The following is a 24572-nucleotide window of genomic DNA, read 5'->3' on the forward strand; positions in this document are numbered from 1 at the left end:
GGGGGGGAGGCGAGAGGGGGGGAGGCGAGAGGGGGGGAGGCGAGAGGGGGGGAGGCGAAAGACTATTTTCTTCAGAGCAGTTTCAGGTTCTCAGCAAAACTGAGAGGAAGGTACAGAGATTTCTCATTTACATCCTGCCCCCACACATGCCCAGGCTCTCCCATTATCAACATCACTAACCAGAGTGGTGCTTTGGTTACGACTGATGACATAATGATCATTCAAGGTCCACAATTTACTTTCGGGTTCAATCTTGGTTTTCTACATTCTATGGGTGTGGGTAAACACATGACATGTATCGATCATGATAAAATCATACAGAAAATTTCCACTACCCTAGCAAACCTCCTTGCTCTGCCTATGCATCCCTCTCTCCCCCAACCCCTGGCAGCCACTGGTCTTTTTACCGCCTCCACAGTTTTGTCTACTCTACAATGTCACAGAATTGAAATCATATAGTATGTAGCCTTTTAAGATTGGCTTCCTTCACTTGATAATAATATCCATTTAAGGCCCATGTCTTTTCATGCTTAATAGCTCATTTCTTTAAAAAATTTTTTTAACATTTATTTATTTTTGAGACAGAGAGAGACAGAGCACGAGCAGTGGAGGGGCAGAGAGACAGGAAGATACAGAATCGAAGCAGGCTCCAGGCTCTGAGCACAGAGCCTGATGTGGGGCTCGAAATCACAAACTGTGAGATCATGACCTGAGCTGAAGTCTGTCGCTTAACCAACTGAGCCACCCAGGCACCCCAATAGCTCATTTCTTTTTAGTGCTGAATAATACCGTGTGGATGGACCATAGTTTGCTTACCCATTGACCTACTGAACAGCATCTTGGTTGCTTCCATGTTTTGGCAATTACAAATAAAGCCAATACAAATGTCCATGTGCAGGTTTTTGTGTGGACACACAGTTTCAACTTTTGACTGTCTGGTATTTACCCAAAGAGCACAATTACTGGATGATATGGTAAGCCTTATGTTTAGCTTTGTAAGAAACTGTGGAGCTATGTTCCAAAGCGGCTATACCATTTTGCATTCCCACTAGCCATTGATGAGAGTTCCCATTGCTCCACCTTCTCACCAACATTTGATGTTGTCAGTATTCCAGATCTTGGCCATACTAATAGCTATGTAGTGGTATCTCATTGTTGTTTGAATTTGCATTTCCCTGATGACATATGATATGGAGCATCTTTTCGTATGCTTATTTGCCACTGTATATCTTCTTTTGTGAGGTATATATGAAAATCTGAGTCCTTTTAGTTTTTTTTAAATGAGTTTTAGAAGTTCTTTGTATATTTTGGGTAACAATCCTTTATCAGATGTGTCTGGTACAATTATTATATCCCAATTCATGGCTTGTCTTCCAGTTCTTTGACATTGTCTTTTGCAGATAAGTTCTTAAATTTAATGAAATTGAGATTATCAATTATTTATTTTACAGATTGTACTTTTGGTATTTAAAAATTCATTACCATACCCGAGGTTATCTAGACTTTTTTCATATATTATCTCCTAGGAGTTTTATAGTTTTGCATTTTACATTTAGATCTATGATCCATTTTGAGTTAATTTTTGTGTAAAGTCTATAACTAGATTTATTTTTTTTTTGCCTATGGATGTCCAGTTGTTCCTACACCATTTGTTGAAAAGACTATTTTTGCTCCTTTGGTCCTTGACAAAAATCAGTTGACTGTATTTCTACAAATAAATCTATTTCTGAGCTCTCTATTCTGTTCCATTGATCTTCTTGTCTACCCTTTTGCCAATGCCACATGATCTTGTAGCTTTATAGTTAAGTCTTAAAATCAAGTACTATCGGCCCTCCAACTTTGTTTTTCTCCTTCAATATTGTGTCATCTATTTTGGGTTTTTTGTCTCTCCATATAAACTTTAGAATCAGTTTGCCAACATCTACGACATGACTTGCTGGGATTCTGGTTGCAATTAGATTGACTCTATAGATCAAGTTGAGAAGAACTGATGACTTGATAATATTGAGTCTTCCTACACTATGAACATGAAATATATCTCCATTTATTAAGTTCTTTGATTTCACTCATCTGAGTTTTGTAGTTTTCCTTATGTAGATCTTGTCCATATTTTATTAGATTTATACCTAAGTATTAAGTTTTGGGAGATGCTAATATCAATGGCATTATGTTTGGGGTTTTTTTTGTGAAAAAAAATTTTAATGTGTATTTTTGAGAGAGACAGAGCATGAGAGGGGGAGGGGCAGAGAGAGAGGGGGGCACAGAATCCAAAGCAGGCTCCAGGCTCTGAGCTGTCAGCACAGAGCCCAACATGGGGCTTGAACTTACACACTGCAAGGTCATGACATGAGCCAAAGTCAGATGCCCAGCCAACTGAGCCACCCAGGAGCCCCATAAATGGCATTATGTTTTAATTTCACATTGCACTTGTTTACTGCTGGTATATAGGACAACAATTGTTTTTTGTCTATTAACTTATATCCTGCAACTTTACTATAATTACGTATTAGTATTCCAGTGGTGTTTGTTTGTTTGTCAATTCTTTTGGATTTTCTACATAGACAATCATGTTGTCTATGATCAGAGTTTTAGGTCTTCCTTACCAATGTGTACATCATGTAGTTCCTTTTGTTGTCTTACTGCATTACCAACGACTTCCAGTACAATGTTGAAAAGGAGTAGTTGGGACATCTTTGCCTTGTACCTGATCTTAGTGGCAAAATTTGAATTTATCACCATTAAGTATAATGTTAGCTGTATGGTTTTTTTCTTTTATCAAGTTGAGAAAATTCCCCTCTATTCCTAGTCTACTATTCTTATCATAAATAGTTGTTAGATTTTGTCAAATAATTTTCTGCATCTATTGATATGACCATATGCTTTTTCTTTTTTCAGACAGTTGATGTAATGGATTACATTGATTGATTCTCAAACATTGAATCTGTTTTTGCATACCTAGGATAAATCCTTCTTGGTCATGGTGCATAATTCTTTTTATAATTGTTGCATTCAATTTCCTAATATTTTGTTAAGGATGTTTGAGGCTATGTTCATGAAAGATTTTGGTCTGTAGCCTTCTTTTCTTATAATGTCTTCACCTGGTTTGGGTATTAGGAGTAATAATATTGACCTCACAGTGAGTTGGAAAGTATTTATCCTCCAAAAGAGATTGTAGAGAATTGGTATCATTTCTTTCTTAAATTTTTGGTAGAATTCACTAGTGAACCCATCTGGGCCTGGTGCTTTCTGGTTTGGATGGTAATTAATTATTTTAGTGCCTTTAATATGCATAGGCATATTCAGATTCTCTATTTCTTCGCATGTGAGTTTTGGCAGATTGTGTGTTTTGAGAAATTGGTCCCTTTTCCCCCAGATTACCAAATTTGTGGGCAGAGTTGTTCATAGAATTCCTTTATTGTAATTTTAAATTTCCAGGGAATCTGTGGTAATATCCCCTTTTTTATTGCTGATGATAGTAATTAGTGTCCTAATTCTCTTTTTCTTAGTTAGCCTGGCTAGAGGTTTATTTACTTATCTTTTTTAAAAGCCAGCTTTTTGTTTTGTTGATTTTCTATTTTCAATTTTATTGATCTCTACTCTAATTCTTTTTCTTTCTGCTTATTTTAATTTGCTCTTATTTTTCTACTTTCCTAAGGTGAAAACTTAGATCACTGATTTTAGATCGTGCTTCTTTTCAGTATTTGCACTCAATACGTTATTTTCCCTCTACACACTGCTTTTGCTGCATTCCATAAATTTTGCTAAATTCTGTTTTCATGTTCATTTAATATAAAATATTTTAAAATTTCTTCTGAGATTTCTTCTTTGATCCATGTATTATTTACAAGTGTTTTGTTTAATCTCCACATATTAAGAGACTTTCCAGTTTTCTTACTGTTACTGATTTCTAGTCTAATTCCATTGTGGTCCAACTACAGGCATTGTATGACTCACACTCTTTTAAATTTGTTTGGGTATGTTTCATGGTCCAGATGAGGCTTATTTCAGCAAATACTTCATGTGAGCTTGAAAAGAATATGTTGGATGAAGAATATGTTGGATGAAGTAGTCTATAGATGTCAATTGATTGATAGTATTGTTGAGTTCAACTATGTCCTTACTGATTTTCTCCCTGTTGGATATGACCATTTCTGGTTGTGGGTCACCTGAGCATAAGAATCACTCAACTTACTTAAAAGCAGCACGGAAAAAAACCAACTTGCTACATAAAAGGGAACCCCCAAAAGGCTATGAGCAGACGTTTCAGCAGAAACTCTGTAGATCAGTAGGTTGTGGCACTATACACTCAAAATGCTGAAGGAAAAATAACTTTCAACCAAGAATATTCTACCAGGCAAAATTATCATTCAGAAATGAAGGAGAAAGAAAGAGCTTTCCAGACAAGCAAAAGTGAAAGGAGCTCATCACCACTAAACCAGCCTTACAGGAAATGCCAAGGGGACTTCTTTAAGCTGAAAAGAAAGGGTGCTATTTGGTAATAAGATAACATATGAAAGTGGGGTGCCTGGTGGCTCAGTGAGTTAAGCATCTGACTTTGACTCAGGTCATGATCTTACCCTTCATGAGTTTGAGCCCTGTGTCAGGCTCTGTGCTGACAGCGTGGAGCCTGGAGCCTGCTTCAGATTCTGTGTCTCCCTCTCTCTCTGCCCCTCCCCCACTCATACTCTATCTCTCTCTCTCAAAAAGAAATAAACAGTAACAGATGAACATAAGGGAAGGGAAGCAAAAATAATATAAAAACAGGGAAGGGGGAAAAAAGTAAGAGACTCTTAAATATGGAGAACCAACAGAGGGTTACTGGAGGGGTTGTGGGAGGCAGGATGGGCTAAATGGGTAAGGGGTATTAAGTAATCTACTCCTGAAATCATTGTTGACACTATATGCTAACTAACTTGGATGTAAATTAAATAAATTAATTAAATAAAAATTTTAAAAATACATAAACTGGAGAAAAACAACAAAAAGAAAACATGAAAGTATAAATATCACTGGTAAAGGTAAATAGTAGTAAATATAGTGCATTAATGATTTATAAATCTAGTATAAAGATTAAAAGAAAAAAACAGTAAAAATAGATGTAACTATAATAATTAGTTAAGGGATACCCAAGATAAAAAGATGCAAGATGTGACATCAAAATTATAAAATATGGGGAGAAAGAGAATAAAAGTTTAGAGCTTTAGAATGCATTAAAACTTAAGTTATTATCAACTGAAAACAGACTCTTATAAGTATTACACGTCTCATGATAACCACAAAACAAAAACCTACAGTAGATACACAAAAGAAAATGGAATCTAAACATAACATTAAAAAGGGGAGACTACAAAGGAAGAGAGCAAGAGAAATAGGAAGAAACAGAGAGGAACTATAAAACAGCCAGAAAACAATTAACAAAATGACAATAATTACATACCTATCAATAATTACTTTATTTTTTTAATGTTTATTTTTGGGAGAGAGAGAGAGAGTGTATGTGTGTGTGTGAGCAGGAATGGGGGAGAGGCAGAGAGAAGGGGACAGAGAGTCTGACGTGGGCTCTGTGCTGATAACCCAATGTGGGGCTTGAACTCATGAACTGTGAGATCATGACCTGAGCCAAAGTAAGACATTTAACTGACTGAGCTACCCAGGAGTGCTTCAATCATCACTTTAAATGTAAATGGATTAAATTCTCTAATCAAAAGACATAGAGTGGCTGAATGGATTTAAAAAAAAAAAAAAAGACACATGTACATGCTGCCTATAAGAGACACACAGACTGAAAGTGAAGGTATGAAAAAAGATACTTTGTGAAAGTGGAAACCAAAAGAAAACTGGGTTAGCTATATTGATATAAGATTTTAAAACAAAGACTGTAAATAACAGACAAAAGAGGCCATTACATAATGATACAGAGATCAAACAGGAGAATTTAACATTTGGAATTATTTATGTACCCAACATAAGAGTACCTAAATATATAAAACAAATGTTAACAGATGTAAAAGAAGGAAAAGACAGCAACACAATAGTAGGGGACTTTAATACCCCACTTACTTCAATCCATCCACACAGAAAATCAGTAAGGAAACATCAGCCATAAATGACACCTTAGAACAGATGTCCTTAATAGATATATACAGAACATTCCATCCAAAAGCAACAGAGTATACATCTTCTCAAGTACATATGGGACATTTTCCAGGATAGATGACATGTTAGACCACAAAATAAGTCTTAAAAATTTTAAGAAGACTGAAATCGTATCAGGCATCTCTTCAAACCACAATGGTTTGAAACTAGAAATCAATTACAATAAGGCTGGGAAATTCACAAGTATGTGGAGAAAAACAACATGCTACTGGATAACCAATGGACCAAGAAATCAATCAAAAGAGAAGTCAAAAAATACTTTGAGATAAATGAAATTGGAAATATAACACCAAACTTTTGGCAGTTCTAAGAGGAGTTTATAGTGATAAATACCTACATCAAGAAACAAAACAAGGGAGCTTAGGAAGATGGTGGAGTAGGAGGGTCCTAAGCTCACCTTGTCATATGTTTACAACTAGGTATCACTTAGGTTTATGTAAATAAACCAGAAAGTGATCTGACGACTGGCACAACAAACTCCACAACTAAAGAGAGAGAAGAAGCCACATCTGACAGGTTAGGAAGGGCAGAGACAGTAGTTGGGCGCTTCCCTCAGAAGGGAGGGAGCTGTGGGCATGAAGGGGGAAAGAAATGGCCCCTCACACCAGGGAGCCCATACGGGGAAGACGAGCCCCCATAATGTCTGGCTTTGAAAACCAGAGGGGCTGAACTCCCTGAGTTTTACAACCAGTGGACTTGGAGCCTGGAGCTTTAAAAGTCAGCTGACTCAGCACTGGGCAAGACAGGTGGGTGAGTGATAGCTGGGTCCCCACCTTTAAGAAGAAAGCAGCCTGTGGGGAGGCAACAATTTGCCTCTGGAAAGGAGTATGGAGGTTCCTCAAAAAGTGAAAAATAGAACTACCCTACAACCCAGCTATTGACCACTAGTTACTTATCCAAAGTATACAAAAATACTGATTTGAAGGGGCACATGCACCCCAATGTTTATAGCAAACTATTGACAATAGCCAAATTATGGAAAGACCCCAGATGAAGAATGGACAAAGAAGATGTACTATATGTACACACACACACACACACATACACACACACACACACACACACACTGGAATATTACTCAGCCATCAAAAGGAATGAAATCTTGCCCTTTGCAATGACGTGGATGGAACTAGAGTGTATGATGCTAAGTGAAATAAGTCAGTCAGAGAAACAAATACCATCTGATTTCACTCATACGTGGAATTTAAGAAACAAAACATATGAGCATAGGGAAAGGGAAGAAAAAATAAGACAAAAACAGAGAGGGAAGAAAACCATAAGAGACTCTTTTTCATGTTCATTTATTTATTTTGAGAGGGAGCGAGTGTGTGAGTCGGGGGGAGAGGCAGAGAAGAGAGAGAGAGCGAGAGAGAGAGAGAGAGAGAGAAGAACAAGCAGACTCCATATTGTCAGTGTGACGTCCAACATGGGGCTTGACCCCACACACCCTGAGATTATGACCTGAGCCAAAATCAAAAGCTGGACACTTAACCAACTGAGCCCCCAGGCACCCCATGAGACCCTTAACTATAGAGAACAAACTGAGGGTTGCTGAAGGGGAGGTGGGTGGGGGAATGGGTCAGATGGGTGATGGGCATTAAGGAGAACACTTGTGATGGGCACGGGGCATTATATGTAAGTGATGAATCACTAAATTCTACTCCTGAAACCAACACTACACTATGTGATAACTAACTTGTATTTAAATAAAAATCTTGGAAGAAAGAAAAAAGTGACAGTTTGCACAACACCTGGGGCAAATAAGAGGCAGATCTGTTTGTACCAATTTCAGAGCGTGTTGGTGGACTTCTGTGGGAACAAAGGAGCTAGCAGACCCCATGTTCCTCCCCCACCCCCGGCCTAAACACAGAGCCCCTTGCTGGAGGCAGTGCTGCACAGATACTTGCTACCCAGCCTGCTAGCAGTACACCCCACCGATGCTGAGGACCCATCCACTCCCAGCCTGCTGGCGTTGGGCCCGGGCCCGGTGCAGATTTTGTTAAAGCCATGCATGCACCCTGTTCAGCTGCCAGGCACAGATGCTGCACATCATGCCCCCAGGGGCCACCACAACTCAGGTGACCTGGCAAATTTAATGACATTTGCTAACATGGCCACCCTGCCTCTGAGCCCTCCTGTAGTCACATCCTTCAGAGCCGGCCTGCCTGGGTCTCACTAACAACACAGAGCGCAAGCACAGGCAGAGGGCCAGTGCAGGTTATCTGGAGGAAAAGCAACTGAAAGTAAAACAACGCAGGCATGACAGCAGGATGTAAGCAACACATCCCCTGAAGTGCCAGGTTCGGGGGAACAGGGGACACTGCACCGTAGGGCACTACAGGGCCTCTTATTCACAAGGCCACTAGTTTCAAGAGCAGAAGACATAGGTGACTTTCCTGACACACAGAAACAGAGAGAGGCAGGCAAAATGAGACAGAGGAATATACCTCAATGAAAGAAGAGGAAAAAATCATAGCAGGAAACCTAGGCAAAATAGGAATAAGTAATACACCTGATAGAGAATTTAAAGCAATGGCCATAAAGGTTCTCAGTGACTTCAGAAAAGGGTGGAGGATATCAGTGAGACCCTTGACAAAGAGATAAATAACATTTCAGAGATTAACAACTCAATAAATGAAATAAAAAATATAATAGATGGAATAAATAGTAGGCTACATGAAGCAGTGACCTGGAGAATAGAATCAACCTGAACAGGTTAGAGACAAACAAATCCTGCATTATGAGAATATACTTAGAGAACTCAGTGACATCATCAAGCATAATAACATTTGCATTATAGGGATCCCAGAAGAAGAAGACAGAGAAGGCAGGAGTCAGAAAATGTATTTGAAGAAATAATAGCTGAAAACTTTCTGAATCTGGGGAGGGAAACAGAGATTCAGATTCAGGAGGCACAGAGATACCCCAACAAATTCAGCCCAAGGAGGTTTACATAAAGGCATTAGTTTTTTAAATGGACAAAAATAATGGCAAAGAAAGAATTTTAAGGGTTGTGGGAGAAAATAAGAAAGTTAACATATAAAGGAAACCCCATAAGGTTATTAGATGACTTTTCAGCCATAACTTTGCATGCCAGAAAGGAGTGGCACAATGTATTCAAAGTGTTGAATATATTCAAAGTATTAATGGCCACTAAACTAGCCCTGTAAGAAATGTTAAAGGAGACTCTATGAATGGAAAATAAAAATCATAAGTAAAAGTAAGGCATCATAAAAGGGGGAAAAAAAGGTATACTTGTAAAAATCAGTCAAGAGAAGCACAAAATTGAAGGATGTGAAATATGATACCTGAAACATGGAGGGGAGAGGAGTAAAGAATGAGCTCAAAATTAAGTGACCATCAGTTTCATATAGACTGCTATATGGAGAAGATGTTATATATAAAACAAATGGTAACCACAAATCAAACCACATTATAGATATGCAAAAAATAAAGAGTAAGGAATCCAAGGATATCTCTAAAGAACACCAGGAAAAGATGAAAGAGAGAAAGAGAAGAAAGGACCAGAGGAAAACTACTAAAACAATCACAAAACAAGTAACAAAATGGCAATAAATACATATTTGTCAGTAATTATTTTGAAAGTAAATGGACTAAATGTTCCAATCAAAAGACATAGGGTAGGGCACCTGGGTGTCTCAGTCAGTTAGGTGTCTGACTTCAGCTCTGGTCATGATCTCGTGGTTTGTGAGTTCGAGTCCTGTGTCGGGCTCTGTGCTGACAGCTCGGAGCCTGGAGCCTGCTTTGGATTCTGTGTCTCCCTCTCTCTCTCCCCTTCCCCTGCTCATACTCTGTCTCTCTCTATCCCTCAAGAATAAATAACATTAACAAAACTAAAAAAGAAAGACATAGGGTGACAGAGTGGATAAAAAAACAACACCCATCTATATGCTGCCTGTAAGAGACTAATTTCAGACCTAAAGTCACCTGCAGGTTGACAGTGAATAGATGGGGAAACATTTATCATGAACACAGATGTCAAAAGAAAGCTGGAGTAGACAAAATCAACTTTAAAACAAAGTCTGTAAAAACAAACAAAGAAGTACACTATATAATAATAAAGGAATATATAACAAGAGGATATAACAATTGTAAATATTTATGCACCCAATACAGAGGCATCCACATACATAAAACAGTTAACAAATATAAAGAAACTAATCAATAATAATACAATAATGGTGGGGCACTTTAACACCACACTTACGCTGATGGACAGATCATCCAAACAGAAAATCAATAAGAAAATATGGCTTTGAATGACACACTGGACCAGATGGATTTAACAGATATATTCAGAACATTCCATCCTAAAACAGCAGGATCCACATTCTTTTCGAGAGTACATAGAACATCCTTTTCAATAGATCACTTATTCCCACCAACAGTACAGGAGGGTTCCCATTTCTTCACATCCCTGCCAATATCTGTTGTTTCCTGAGTTGTTAATTTTAGCCACACTGACCAGTGTGAGGTGGTATCTCAATGTGGTTTGATTTGTATTTCCCTGATGCAAACTGGTGCAGCTGCTCTGGAAAACAGTGTGGAGGGTCCTCAAAAAATTAAAAATAGAACTACTCTATGACCCAGCAGCAGCACTACTAGGAATTTATCCAAAGGATACAGGAATGCTGATTTATAGGGGCACTTGTACCCCAGTGTTTATAGCAGAGCTTTCAATAATAGCCAAATTATAGAAAGAGCCTAAATGTCCATCAACTGACGAATGGTTAAAGAAGATGTGGTTTATATATACAATGGAATACTACTTGGCAATGAGAAAGAATGAAATCCTGCCATTTTCAACAACGTGGATGGAACTGGAGTGTATTATGCTAAGTGAAATAAGTCAGTCAGAGAAAGACAGATACCATATGTTTTTACTCACATGTGGAGCTTGAGAAACTTAACAGGAAGGGAAGGGGAAATAATCGTTTCAAACAGAGAGGGAGGCAAACCCATAAGAGACTCTTAAATACAGAGAACAAACTGAGGGGTGATGGGAGGGTGGTGGGTGAGAGGGGAAAATGGGTGATGGGCATTGAAGAGGACACTTGTTGGGATGGGCACTGGGAAGCCATGAATCATGGGAATCTACCCCGAAACCAAGAGCACACTGTATACAATGTATATTAGTTAATATATTGACTTGACAATAAATTATATTAAAAAATTAATAGATGGCCACAAAACAAGCCTCAACAAATTAAAAAAGATGCATATTTTCTGACCACAATGCTATGAAACTGGAAGTTAACCACAGGAAAGGATCTGGAAAGAGCACAAATAGATGGAGGTTAAATAATATGCTAATAAACAAGAATGGGCCAACCAAGAAATCAAATAAGAAATAAAAAAGCACATGGAAACCAACGAAAATGAAAACACAATGGTACAAAACTTTTGGGATGCCGCAAAAGTGGTTCTAAGAGGGAAGTTTATAGCAGTACATGTGTACCTCAAGAAGCAAGAAAAATCTCAAACAATCTAACCTTACACCTAAAGGAGCTAGAAAAAGAACAACAAACAAAACTCTAATCCAGCAGATGGAAGGAAATCATAAAGATTAGAGCAGAAATAAATGTTATAGAAACTAAAAAAAACAATAGAACAGATCAATGAAACTAGGATCTGGTTCTTTGAAAAGGTTAAGAAAATTGATAAACCTCTAGCTAGATTCATGAGAGAGAGAGAGAGAGAGAGAGAGAGAGAGAGAGAGAGAGAGAGAGAGAAAGGACTCAAAATCACAAATGAAAGAGGAGAAATAACAACTGACACCACAGAAATACAAATTATTGTAAGAGAACATTATGAAAAACTATATGCCAACAAACTAGTCAACCTAGAAGAAATGGATAAATTCCTAGAAACATGTAATCAACCAAAACGGAATCAGGAAGAAATAGAAAATCTGAACAGACCGATTACCCACAAGGAGATTGAATCACTATGGACTGACTAAATGGGTAATGAGTATTAAGGAGGGCACTTGTGATGAGCACTGGTTGTTATATGTAAGTGAGGAATCACTAAATTCTACTCCTGAAACCAGTATTACACTACATGTTAACTAACTAGAATTTAAATAAAAACTTGAAAAAAATCTCCCAACAACAATAGTCCAGGACCAGATGGCTTCACAGGCAAATTCTACCAAATACTTTAAAGAAGAGTTAATACCTATTCTTCTCAAACTATTCCAAAAAAAAAAATCGAAGAAGAAAAAACTTCCAAATTCACTTTATGAGGCCAGTATCACCCTGATACCAACACCAGATAAAAACACTCCAAATAAAGAGAACTACAGACCAATATCTCTGATGAACATGGATGAAAAAATCCTCAACAAAATACTAGCAGACAGAATCGAACAATACGTTACAAAACCATTCACCACTATTAAGTGGGATTTATTCCCAGGAGGCAAGGGTGGTTCAATATTTGCAAATCAACCAATGTGATACATTATATACATAAGAGAAAGGACAAAAAAATCATATGATCATTTCAATAGACACAGAAAAAGCATTTGACAAAGCACAACATCCATTCATGATAAAAGCCCTAAACAAAGTAGGTTTAAAACCTACCTCAACATAATAAAGTCCATGTATGTAAACCCCACAGTGAACATCATACTCAGTGGGGAAGAACTGAGAGCTTTCCCCCTAAAGTCAGGAACAAGACAAGGATGTCCACTCTCACCACTTTTATTCACCATGGTACTGGAAATCCTAAGCACAGCAATCAGACAACAAAAAGAAATAAACAGCACCCAAATTGGTAAGGAAGAAGTAAAACCTTCACTATTTTCAGATGACATGATACTCTAGATAGAAAACCTGGAAGACTCTACCAAAACACGGCTAGGACTGATAAATGAGTTCAGTAAAGTCAGAGGATCCAAAGTCAATGTGCAGAAATTCATTGCATTTCTACACACTAACAATGAAGCAGCAGAAAGAGAAATTAAGAAAACAATTCCATTTACAACTGCACCAAAAATAATAAGATACCTAGAAATAAACCTAACCAATGAGATGAAAGACCTGTACTCTGAAAACTTATTATAAATCACTGATGAAAGAAATTGAAGATGACAGAAAGAAATAGAAAGACATTCCATGCTCATGGATTGGAAGAAAAAATATTGTTGAAGTGTCTACACTACCCAAAGCAATCTACACATTTAATGCAATCCCTATCAAAATACCAACAGCACTTTTTCACAAAACTAGAACAAACCATTCTAATATTTATATGGAAACAATAAATAGCCAAAGCAATCTTGAAAACGAAAGGCAAAGCTGGACATATCACAATTCCAGATTTCAAGTTCTATTACAGAGCTGTAGTAATCAAAACAGTATGGTACTAGCACAAAAACAGACACATAGACCAGTGGAACAAAATAGAAAGCCCAGAAATAAACACACAATTGTATGGTCAATTAATCTTTGACAAAGCAGAAAAGAATATCCAGTGGGAAAAAGAGAGTTTCTTTAACAAATGGTGTTGGGAAAAACTGGTCAGCTACATGCAAAAAAAAAAAAAAAAAAAAAAAAAAAAAAGAAACTGAACCACTTTCTTACATCATACATAAAAATAAATTCAAAATGGATTAAAGACCTAAATGTGAGACATGAAACCATAAAAATCCTAAAAGAGAGCACAGGCAGTAACATCTCTGACATTGGCCATAGCAACATTTTTCTAGCTATGTCTCTAGAGGCAAGAGAAACAAAAGCAAAGTGAACTATTGGGACTACATCAAAATAAAAAGCTTCTGTACAGTGAAGAAAACAGTCAACAAAACTAAAAGGCAACTTACTGAATGGGAAAAGATATTTGCAAATGACATATCCAATAAAGCGTTAGTATCAAAATATATAAAGAACTGACATAACTCAACAAATAACAAATAATTCGATTTAAATAACAAGTGGAAGACATGAACAGACATTTCTCCAAAGAAGACATCCAGATGGCCAACAGACACATGAAAAGATGCTCATCATCACTGATCATCAGGGAAACATAAATCAAAACTACAATGAGATATCACCTCACACCTGTCAGAGTAGCTAAAACCAACAACATAAAAAGCAGCAAGTATTGGTGAGGATGTGGAGAAAAAGGAACCCTTGTGCACGGTTGCTGGGAATGCAAACTGGTGCAGCCACTGTGGAAAACAGTATGGAGGTTCCTTAAAAGTTAAAAATAGAACTACTTTATGATCCATTAATCACACTACTGGGTATTTACCCCCAAAATACAAAAATACTCATTCAAAGGGATACATGCACCCTTATGTTTACTGCAGCTGTATTTACAATAAGCAAATTATGGAAGCAGCCCGAGTCCATCAGTTGATGAATGGATAGAGACGATGTGAAAGAAAACTACCATATGATTTCACTCATAAGTGGAATTTAAGAAACAAAGCACAAGAGCAAAGGAAAAAACAAAAGAGAGAGACAAACAGATTCATAACAAGAGAGATCAAACTGATGGTTAACACAAGGGAGGTGGATAGGGGAAATAGGTGATGGTGATTAAGGGTGTACTAGCCGTGATGAGCAGTAGGTGATGTATGGAATTATTGAATCACTATATTGTACACCTGGAGATAATATATCACTGTATGTTAACTATACTGGAATTAAAATTAAAAAAAAACAAGAAAAATCTCAAACAACCTAATTTTACATCTCAAGAAACTAGAGAAAGAAGAACAAATGAAGCTCAAAATTAGTATAAGGAAATAAATAACAAAGATCAGAGCAGAAATAAATAATATAGAGGCAAAAAAGAAAATAGGAAAGATCAATGAAACCAAGAGCTGGTTCTTTGTAAAGACAAACAAAACAAAAATCTTTAGCCAAACTCACCAAGAAAAGAAGAGGACTCAAATAAAAAATGAAAGAGCCAATGATATAATACCACAGAAATACAAAGGATCATAAGAGAGTTGTAAGAACAATTATACATCAACAAATTGAGCAATGTGGAAGAAATGAATGAATTCCTAGAAATATACAACTTATCAAGGCTGAATTATGAAGAAATTGAAATCTTAAAAGGTTACATTTCATTAATTAATTAATTTATTAGTTAATTAATTTATTTAGAGAGCAGGGAAGAGGCAGAGAGAGAATCCCAAGTAGGCTCTGCATCATCAGTGCAGAATCCAATGTGGGGCTCAAACTCACAAACCATGATGATATCGTGACCTGAGCCAAAATCAAGAGTCAGACACTTAACCGACTGAGCCACCCAGGTGCCCCAGAAATTGAAATCTTAATAGACCAATTACTAGTAAGGAGATTGAATGAGTCATTAAAAATCTCCCAACAAACAAAAATCCAGGACCAGATGGCTTCACTGGTGAAATTCTACCGAACATTCAGACTAAATTAATACCAATCCTTTTCCTTCTTCAAAACAAAAACAAAACAATCCCCCCCCCCCAAAACCCCAAACCGAAAACCACAAAGTAGAGGGAATACTTCCAAACTCATTTTATGAGGCCAACATTATCCTGATACCGAAACCTGACAAGGACACCACAAGAAAGGAAACCACAGGCCAATATCCCTGATGAACATGTGCAAAAATCATCAACAAAGTATTAGCAAACTGAACTCAACAATATATTAAAAGGACCACACACCGTGACCAAGTGCTATTTACTCTAGGGATGCAAAAATGGTTCAACAGCTGCAAAGCAACCAATGTGATACACCACATCGACAAAATGAAGAATAAAAATCACATGGTCCTCTCAAAAGATGCAGAAAAAGCATATGGCAAAGTTCAACATCTATTTATGACCCAAACTCTCAACAAAATGGCTTTAAAGGGATTGCACTTCAACAAAACAAAAGCCATCCATGACAAACCCACAGCTAACATCATACACAACTGCAAAAGCTGGAAGCTTTTCCTCTAAGATCAGGAAAAAGACAAGGATGCCTGACCTCATCACGGTATTGGAGTAGATAAGCAAAGGAAATAAAAGGCATCCAAACTGGAAAGGAAGAAGTAAAACTGTCACTATTTGCAGATGACATGATAATATATGTAGAAAATCCTATAGATTCCACCAAACCAAACAAATGAATTCAGTAAATTTGTGGGATATAAAAATCAATATACAGAAACCTGTTATGTTTTTAGACACTAATAATGAACTATCAGAAAGAGAAAATAAGAAAATAATCCCATTTACATGTGGATGAAAAAGAATCAAATATCCAGAAAGAAATCTAACCAAGGAGGTGAAAGACCTGTACATTGAAAATTATAAGACACTGATGAAAGAAATTAAAGGTAATACAAGTAAATGAAAAGATACTCCATGGTCATGGATTGGAACAATTAATATTGTTAAAATGTCCACACACACCACTCAAAGAAATCTACATAGTGCAATTTCTAGCAAAATTCCAATGGCATTTTCACAGAAATTGCACAAACGATCCTACAATTTGTACAAAACCACAAAAAAATCCAGAATAGCCAAAGAGATCTTGAGAAAGAACAACAAAACTGGAGGCATCACACTCCCTGCTTTCAAACTATCTTACAAAGCTATGGTAATTGAAACACTGGCATTAAAACAGACACATAGATCACTGAAACAGAACAAAGAGCCCGGAAATAAACCCATGGGTAGATGGTCAATTAGTCTACAATCAAGGAGGCAAGAATATACAAGGGGGGAAAGGACAGTCTCATTGATTAATGGTGTTGGGGAAACTGGACAGCCACATACAAAAGAATGAAACTGGACCACTTTCTGACACGATACACAAAATTTAGCTCAAAAATGGATTAAAGTCTTGAATGTAAAATCAGACACCATCAAACTCCTCCAAGAAAACAGGCAGTGAGCCCCTTTGCATAGGTCTTGGTGAAGATTTCTTAGATTTGACACCAAAAGTAAAGGAAACAAAAGAAAAACAAACGAGTGGAACCATATCAAACTGCAAAGCTTCTGTGCAGCCAAGGAAACCATCAAAAGGATGAAAAGGCAATCTCCTGAACAGGAGAAAATACTTGTGAATCATATATCTGATAATGGATTAGTAACAAAATATATAAAGAACTCCTACAACTCAATAGCAAAAGGCCAAACTGATTTAAAAAATGGGCAGAGGACATTTCCCAAAGAAGATGCATAGATGGCCAACAGGTACATGAAAAGATGGCCAATGTTAACTCATCATCAGAAGACATGCAAATCAAAACTATAATGAGATCTCTCTCTCTCTCTTACACACACACACACACACACACGAAATTAAGTGTTGGTGAGGATGTGGAGGAAAGGGAATCCTTTTGTATTGTTGGTGGAAATGTAAATTGGTGTAGGCACTATGCAAAATAATATGGAAGTTTCTCAAAAAATTAAAAATAGAACTACCTTTTGATGCAGCAATTCCACTTCTGGGTACTTATCCAAAGAATACAAAAATGCTAACTCAGAAAGATATATGCACCCCCATGTTCACTGCAGCATTATTTACAACAACCAAGATACAGAAACAACATTAAGTGTCCGTTGACAAATGAAAGGATAAAGAAAATGTGTGTGTGTGTGTGTGTGTGTGTGGTGTGTGTGTACAGTGAAATATTGTTCAGCCATAATAAAGAATAAAATCTTGCCTTTGCAACAACATGGATGAACTTTGAAGGCATTATGCTAAGTGAAATAAGTCAGACAGAGAGAGACAAACTCTGTATGATCTCACTTATATATGGAATTAAAAACAAACAAAAACAATCATAGATACAGAGAATAGATTGGTGGTTATCAGAGGGTAAAGGTGGGGGGTGTGGGCAAAATGGGTGAAAGGGGTCAAAAGGTACAAACTTCCAATTATGATAAATAAGTCACGGTGATGTAACATACAACATGGTGACTATAATAAATTATACTGTAATTGTATATATGAAAGTTGCTAAGAGTAAATCTTAAAAAGTTGTCATCACAAGAAAAAAATTCTATAACTATGTATGATGAGTGCTAACTGTGGTGATCATCTGGCAATATATACAAATACCAAATCATTATGTAAATAAAATCACTCCACACTAAGCAAACACATTCGAAGTCTGCCTGCACATCACAGCCGCTCACATCATGCCTTTGGCCAAAGTAGACTTGTGGCCAAGTTCAAAGTCAGCATCAAAGGGAAATATACCCTGCCCCAGGTGGATGGGGGTGGTGAGTGGATACTTGATGGACAATATGTGAGTACTTCACAGTTTTGGGGTGGGAAAGGAAGAAAGAAAGTACTAAAGCATAGATCCTTAACTCATGGAGGGTGGAGGCTTATACCTATTTTGAAGGAGGATTCTGGGTAACTGAGGGCCAGCATAAAGGTATTTGGTGTCCAGATGCCTATTCACACCAAGTGTGCTCTCTCATGGCCTTAAAATGTCACAGAGGAATAAAAAAAAAACCATCCAATACTCACTATTGAATAGAGAGGTAACTACTACAAAAACAGGCTCTGCTTTTGCAGCATCAATTGCTCTATTCACACACTTGGCTAGGAAGGCCACTGATTAGAGACGTAACTGTCAGATTTATAGCCCTATCCCTGACTGCTCTCCTAAATTCCAAAGTCCCGAGTGACTAATAGCATTCCCACAGGACAGGTACCTCATACTAACAGGTCCAAAGCCATACTCTCCATTTCCCCCCGAATCTATCATTCCCACACCTTCCCCATCTTAGAAAATGCAACTCCATTCATCCAGTTGCTCAGTACAAAAGCCTTAACAGCAGCAAACAGGTTGTCAGAAAATTTAGTTTCCTGGAAATTAAGGCAATAAGTCCAGCAAGGGGTTTCTGGAGATGGCTGAAGAAATTCCTCTGCTAATGGAAACCTCTTGAAAACAGGAAAGAGGGAGAGAAGTGGGGAGGTAGGGATGGGGGAGAACACAGAACACCATCTGGCCCCTGGTGGAGGGAAGCTTGGAGGGAAGAAGTCACTGGACAGTCTCACCTGAGCCCTCCAGCCTATGAGGCTAGAATATGAAACATCTATTTGCAAGGCAAATGCTCTCTTTAGCTACAGTCCATGCGAACACTGTCTCAGTAGGCTACTCTTTGATCCCTCTTACAAGAATCCTCTGCCTGTGAAGATAAAACAGGAACTAAGTTTCTTTCCCATTAAACGGAATGAAAATAATAGACCTTCAGGCGCTTCTGGGAATGAGATTCTGTGTTATAGAAACCAATGTTAATTAAATAGCCTGTTCTAATTCACTGCATACCTTTAAGTAGGAGACCTAACGGTTTGCTTCTAACTTCATTATATAAACAGTCCTAGGACCTAACCTTGGTGTTGATTTTCTTTCCAGGCACTAGCATAAATGAGGTTGTGCTTTAGTGAGAAGTTCTTATACCATGGCTAGACGTTGTAAGTTGACAATTTTTCTATTCTAATGTTTCTATTTAGAATATATAAATAAGCAGGAGAGACGCTCAGGTTTTATTAAACTATGAATATTCTTTAGTGTTTTACAGTTTAAAGAACACTTTTCAGATGCGTTGCCTCATTAAATCTGTACAACGATCCTATGAGGTGCTAATTTTATTCTGGCATTAAATAAAGAGTAGGTCCCAGAGAGATTAAATAACTTGCTCGTGGCCACAAAGTGGGCACATAGCAGAGTCAAGATGTAAACACAGGTCTTTCAGACTCCATTTTCCTACCCCACACTGTCTCTCAACTTTCTTCCCCCAATCCCCCACCCCCTACAAATGGTGGCGGACCCCTGGCTGGACAGTGTTCCTTAAAGGAAGGCTCTAAGGTTGTCCTCTTTAATCAGAAGGAAAATAAAACAGCATTAGGTGTTCAAGAGCATCCTCTGGTTTCCTGTCGCCCAGGAACTATAAAGAACTGAGCAAACAGAAAGTGCCTGCAGGGAGGGGCCTCAGTGAGCAGCAAGTCCCTGATCCTTGGGACCCTAAGGCTGTGTGCTGGGGCACCAGCACCAGGGGCCAGGACAGAGGGACATAAGCAGTGGCCATGAAAGCTCAGTGCAGGCCAAAGGGAGAGCGCTGTCGGAAGAGTTTTAAACTTCTACATGTGGAAAGCAGTAATGGAATGGAAAACTCACTGAAATATAGTTGGGAGGTTTTCGGGGTTGGAGACGGGGCTGTCACACTTTACCAGTCATAATCAATTGCAGACCCAACAGGAAGAGCTAGACTTAGCCAGACCTTGCATGTGGACTTGACCTTGCATGTGGGTACTGCTCACCCAGCTGGAGGAAGAGACATTTTCCTTATCTCCACTGCCAAGGGCTCAGCCAATGAGAAGCCACCAACCTTGGAGCTCCCAGTTTACTCCAATGGACTTTTAGTTCGCAACAGTCTTCCCAACTTAACCCCTTTTCTCCTTAAAAAAGCATGCCTCTCGTGTTCCCTGGACTTGCCAGCGGTTTTTTCGCTGCAGCTTGTTTCTTCTGGATTGCAATTCTCTTTTATTCTTGGATAAACCCATCTTACACTGGCAACATAACAGGCAGTGTTTATTTTTAAGGTTAACTAATAATGTATACATATTACATAATATATGCATATATATGCATACACACATATATATACTTCACCTCAGCACTCTTATTACTCCTTTTTTTTATACGTGTATTTATTTATTTTGACAGAGAGAGAGCACGAGTGGGGGAGAGGCAGAGAAAGAGGGAGAGAGAGAATCCCAAGTAGGCTCCTTGCTCTGTGCTGTGCCTGACATGGGGCTCAATCTCCCGACTGTGAGATCATGACCGGAGTCAAAATCAAGAGTCAGGCGCTTAGGTGACTGAGCCACCCGGGAGCCCCATTTCTGACTATTTAATGAACACTGTATTCCACCTGGAAGATAATTCAGATAACTCCCAGTTACAGTCATCCTCTGATGTATACGGATTCTATTATGCCTGTTCTTTTCAACAGTACCTTTGTTATCAGAATCACTAGCTTTCAGCAGAGTTCCTGACCACCCCCCCCACCCCCCCACCCCCACCCAACCCCATGCTCCTGCACAGTTTTAAACAATAGGCTTGAACTAAATGACAGTCCGGGGGCCATAAAGGCAAAGTAACTTGGGTTCTGTCATTCTATGTGACAATTTGGACTTCTGGTATTTAAAGTTAAACAGAGAAAATTGCAAGGGGCAATGTTTTTGTTTGGTAAGTATACATTTTGGTTTCTATGTGAAACATTTTACTGATATTTGAATACATTTAATACTAAAAGGTATCTTTTAATTGTCGATCGCCTTAAAACCAAAGAAGGAATCAAGAATTCCAATAGGAATCACCTATTTGGGCAAAATAGGTGATAGGGATTAAGGAGGGCACTTGTGATGAGCATCAGGTGATATATGGAGGGGTTGAATCACTGTATTGTACACCTGAAACTAATATTACACTGTATATTTAAAGAAAAAGAACAGAAAATATTATTTCAGAGATATAACTTAGTAGTTTTTTGTGGGTTTTTTTGGTGTGGACTTTTAGAAAGGGTTAATCAGGCACAAAAACATTTGCAAACAGCAAGATTCAGGCTCAAACAATGGGCAATAAAACATAATTTAAAATTGTTCCTTGAAAATCTGTGCGTAAAATTGTGGCGAAGGTCAGTATCTGTGTAGTAACATAAGGTGAGAAAAACTGATATGGGCACGGAAGAAAGAATCACATTTCAGAGAAACGCAAAGATGAGTTACAAAAGCAGCTGGGCATATGTGGCCAGAGGAAATCACAAGGGCAATGTTTGAAAACCTTGACCATTTCTACCAAGAGCGGAGTATCCAGTCTACGGCAATACCATGATGTCAATGTTTGTTGTAAGTCAGTGGTGTTCTCTAATTTTTGCAGAAGAAAACCTTCAGAAGTTTTAACAAATAGAAACTTATGATGGATTTCCAGAAGGAGATCGTCTAGGGGGTTCTTTTGACTGCAGAGGTATTTGAAAGCTACAAGAATTGAGCCCCTCAAAACCAAAAATGTGGAGAGTATTGCAATTTCTGGAATTCATTGTGAGTTTTTTTTTTAATGAATATCTGCCAAACTTACACTTAAGACTTTTCTAAACATTTATATATCTTCTCTTTGTAGGAGGAAAATTTTATTTTATTTATTTATTTATTTAAAAAATTTTTTTTTTCAACGTTTATTTATTTTTGGGACAGAGAGAGACAGAGATGAACGGGGGAGGGGCAGGGAGAGAGGGAGACACAGAATCGGAAACAGGCTCCAGGCTCCGAGCCATCAGCCCAGAGCCCGACGCAGGGCTCGAACTCACGGACCGCGAGATCGTGACCTGGCTGAAGTCGGACGCTTAACTGACTGCGCCACCCAGGCGCCCCAGTAGGAGGAAAATTTTAAATAAACGTAATAATATGTGGTTTAAAACATTTTTTAAAAAATGTTAATTTTTGAGAGAGAGAGAGAGACAGAGTGCGAGCAGGGGAAGGGCAGAGAGTGAAGGAGACACAGAATCCAAAGCAAGCTCCAGGCTCTGAGCTGTCAGCACAGAGCCTGATGTGGGGCTCGAACTGAAGAACTGTGAGATCATGATCTGACCCAAAGCTGGACACTTAACCGACTGAGCAAGCCAGGTGCCCTAATACTATTTGGTTTTGATCAACTATAATTGAAGATAAATAGACTTACCTAGCTATAACTATCTAAAGAACATGAATACATAAAGGAGATACATTTTGACAAAGTCACTGAAAAATTTGCCCAAGTTAAGGGTTGAAAACATAGCTATGTTGTATATTCATTCCTTTGACAGATCCATATGTAGGGATACACGCGTTTGTTTTCCAAAAAATATATTCATGGAGTAAAAGCATTATCTAGTATTTTTTTTTCCTTATTTCATGCCGTAATATTTATATTACTTTGATTTTATTGTATATATAAAGCTCAATAAAAGAAAATGTTCACTAGGTTTCTTTTCTAGTCATTATTGTTTCATTTTATGCTTATTACTGAAAATAATTTTGTTGTGTGTGGGGGGAGGAGTATTTAAAATATGATCAAGAGGTGCCTGGTGGCTCAGTCCATTAAGTGACTGACTCTTGGTTCGGCTCAGGTCATGATCTCACTGTTTGTGGTTCATGAGATCGAGCCCCTAGTCGGGCTCAGCACTGACAGTGCAGAGCTTGCTTGGGATTCTCTCTCCCCTCTCTCTCTGCCCCTCTTCCCACTCACACACACACACACTTTCTCTCTCTCTCTCTCTCTTTCTCTCTCTCTCTCTCAAAATAAATAAAATAAAATAAAATAAAATAAAATATGATCAAGTCCAGGGGCACCTAGCTGACTCAGAAGAGCATGCAATTCTTAATCTTGGTGTCGTTGTAGAGATTACTTAAATAAGTAAATAAAAAAACATGACTAAGTCTGGGTATGACTATGTTAGATATGGCACTGGGTGAGGCACAGGGCTGGAAATGTGGTTGGGGGAGAGGATGGAATTCTCAAAACAAGGACTTAGAGACTCGACTCCCTTCCCTGGTACACACAGTCCCTGCTCTTCACAGGCTCACACTCACTCTGGGCTTTTGCACCACTGTTCCCTCTCTCTAGAACCCAATCCCATTAAATATTTGCAGGACTTCCTTCCTTTCTTCCTTTAGGTCTCCCATTAGAAAGGCTTTCCACATCTACAAAAATAGCACCCTCTGTCACTCTCTATCACCTTTATCTTATTGTGTTCTTCTTACTGGGACCTATTATATATTTGTTGATTTCATTTCCTTCCATCTCCTCCAAGGAGAATCTAAACTCACAAGATCAGGGACTTTGGCTCACTGCCTATTCTCCACATTGTGGACAGCACTTGGCATATGAAAATCAACCATTTTGGAATGAATTAATGAATTCACTCCAGAAACTGATTCTGAGAAACTCCGACCTTGACGATATGACAGAAGGCAGGAACAAGGCATAGATCTACACATGTGATAATTAAATGGAAGTCTATCTACTCAACCGTGTTACCTTCAGCTCCATTCTCATGGAGGTACAGATTTCTTAACCCCTCTACTATGCTTTAGGCAAGTGAGTGAAAAATACAATTGCAAAGAAACTGAGGTGCTCCAGAGAAGGCAATTTGAGGTACTGATATGCGGAAATTCCTCAGAAAGCCTAGCTTGCTCCTTGGCCATTGCATATGGCAGCCCACCAGCCACTGTTTCCGCTCACCTGACAGAACGAGAAATCAACTGTTCAATCCCTGACTCTTCACGCCCAGCCAAGAATCACCTAACATTTCAAAACGATTTCCAAAATGAAGAAAGAGACTAGAATAAACAAAGTATGAAGAACTAGAAGGAAACAGATGACACAGAGAGGAGAAA

This window comes from Prionailurus viverrinus, chromosome D2 (genome assembly GCF_022837055.1).
Source record: "Prionailurus viverrinus isolate Anna chromosome D2, UM_Priviv_1.0, whole genome shotgun sequence".
NCBI lineage: Eukaryota > Metazoa > Chordata > Mammalia > Carnivora > Felidae > Prionailurus > Prionailurus viverrinus.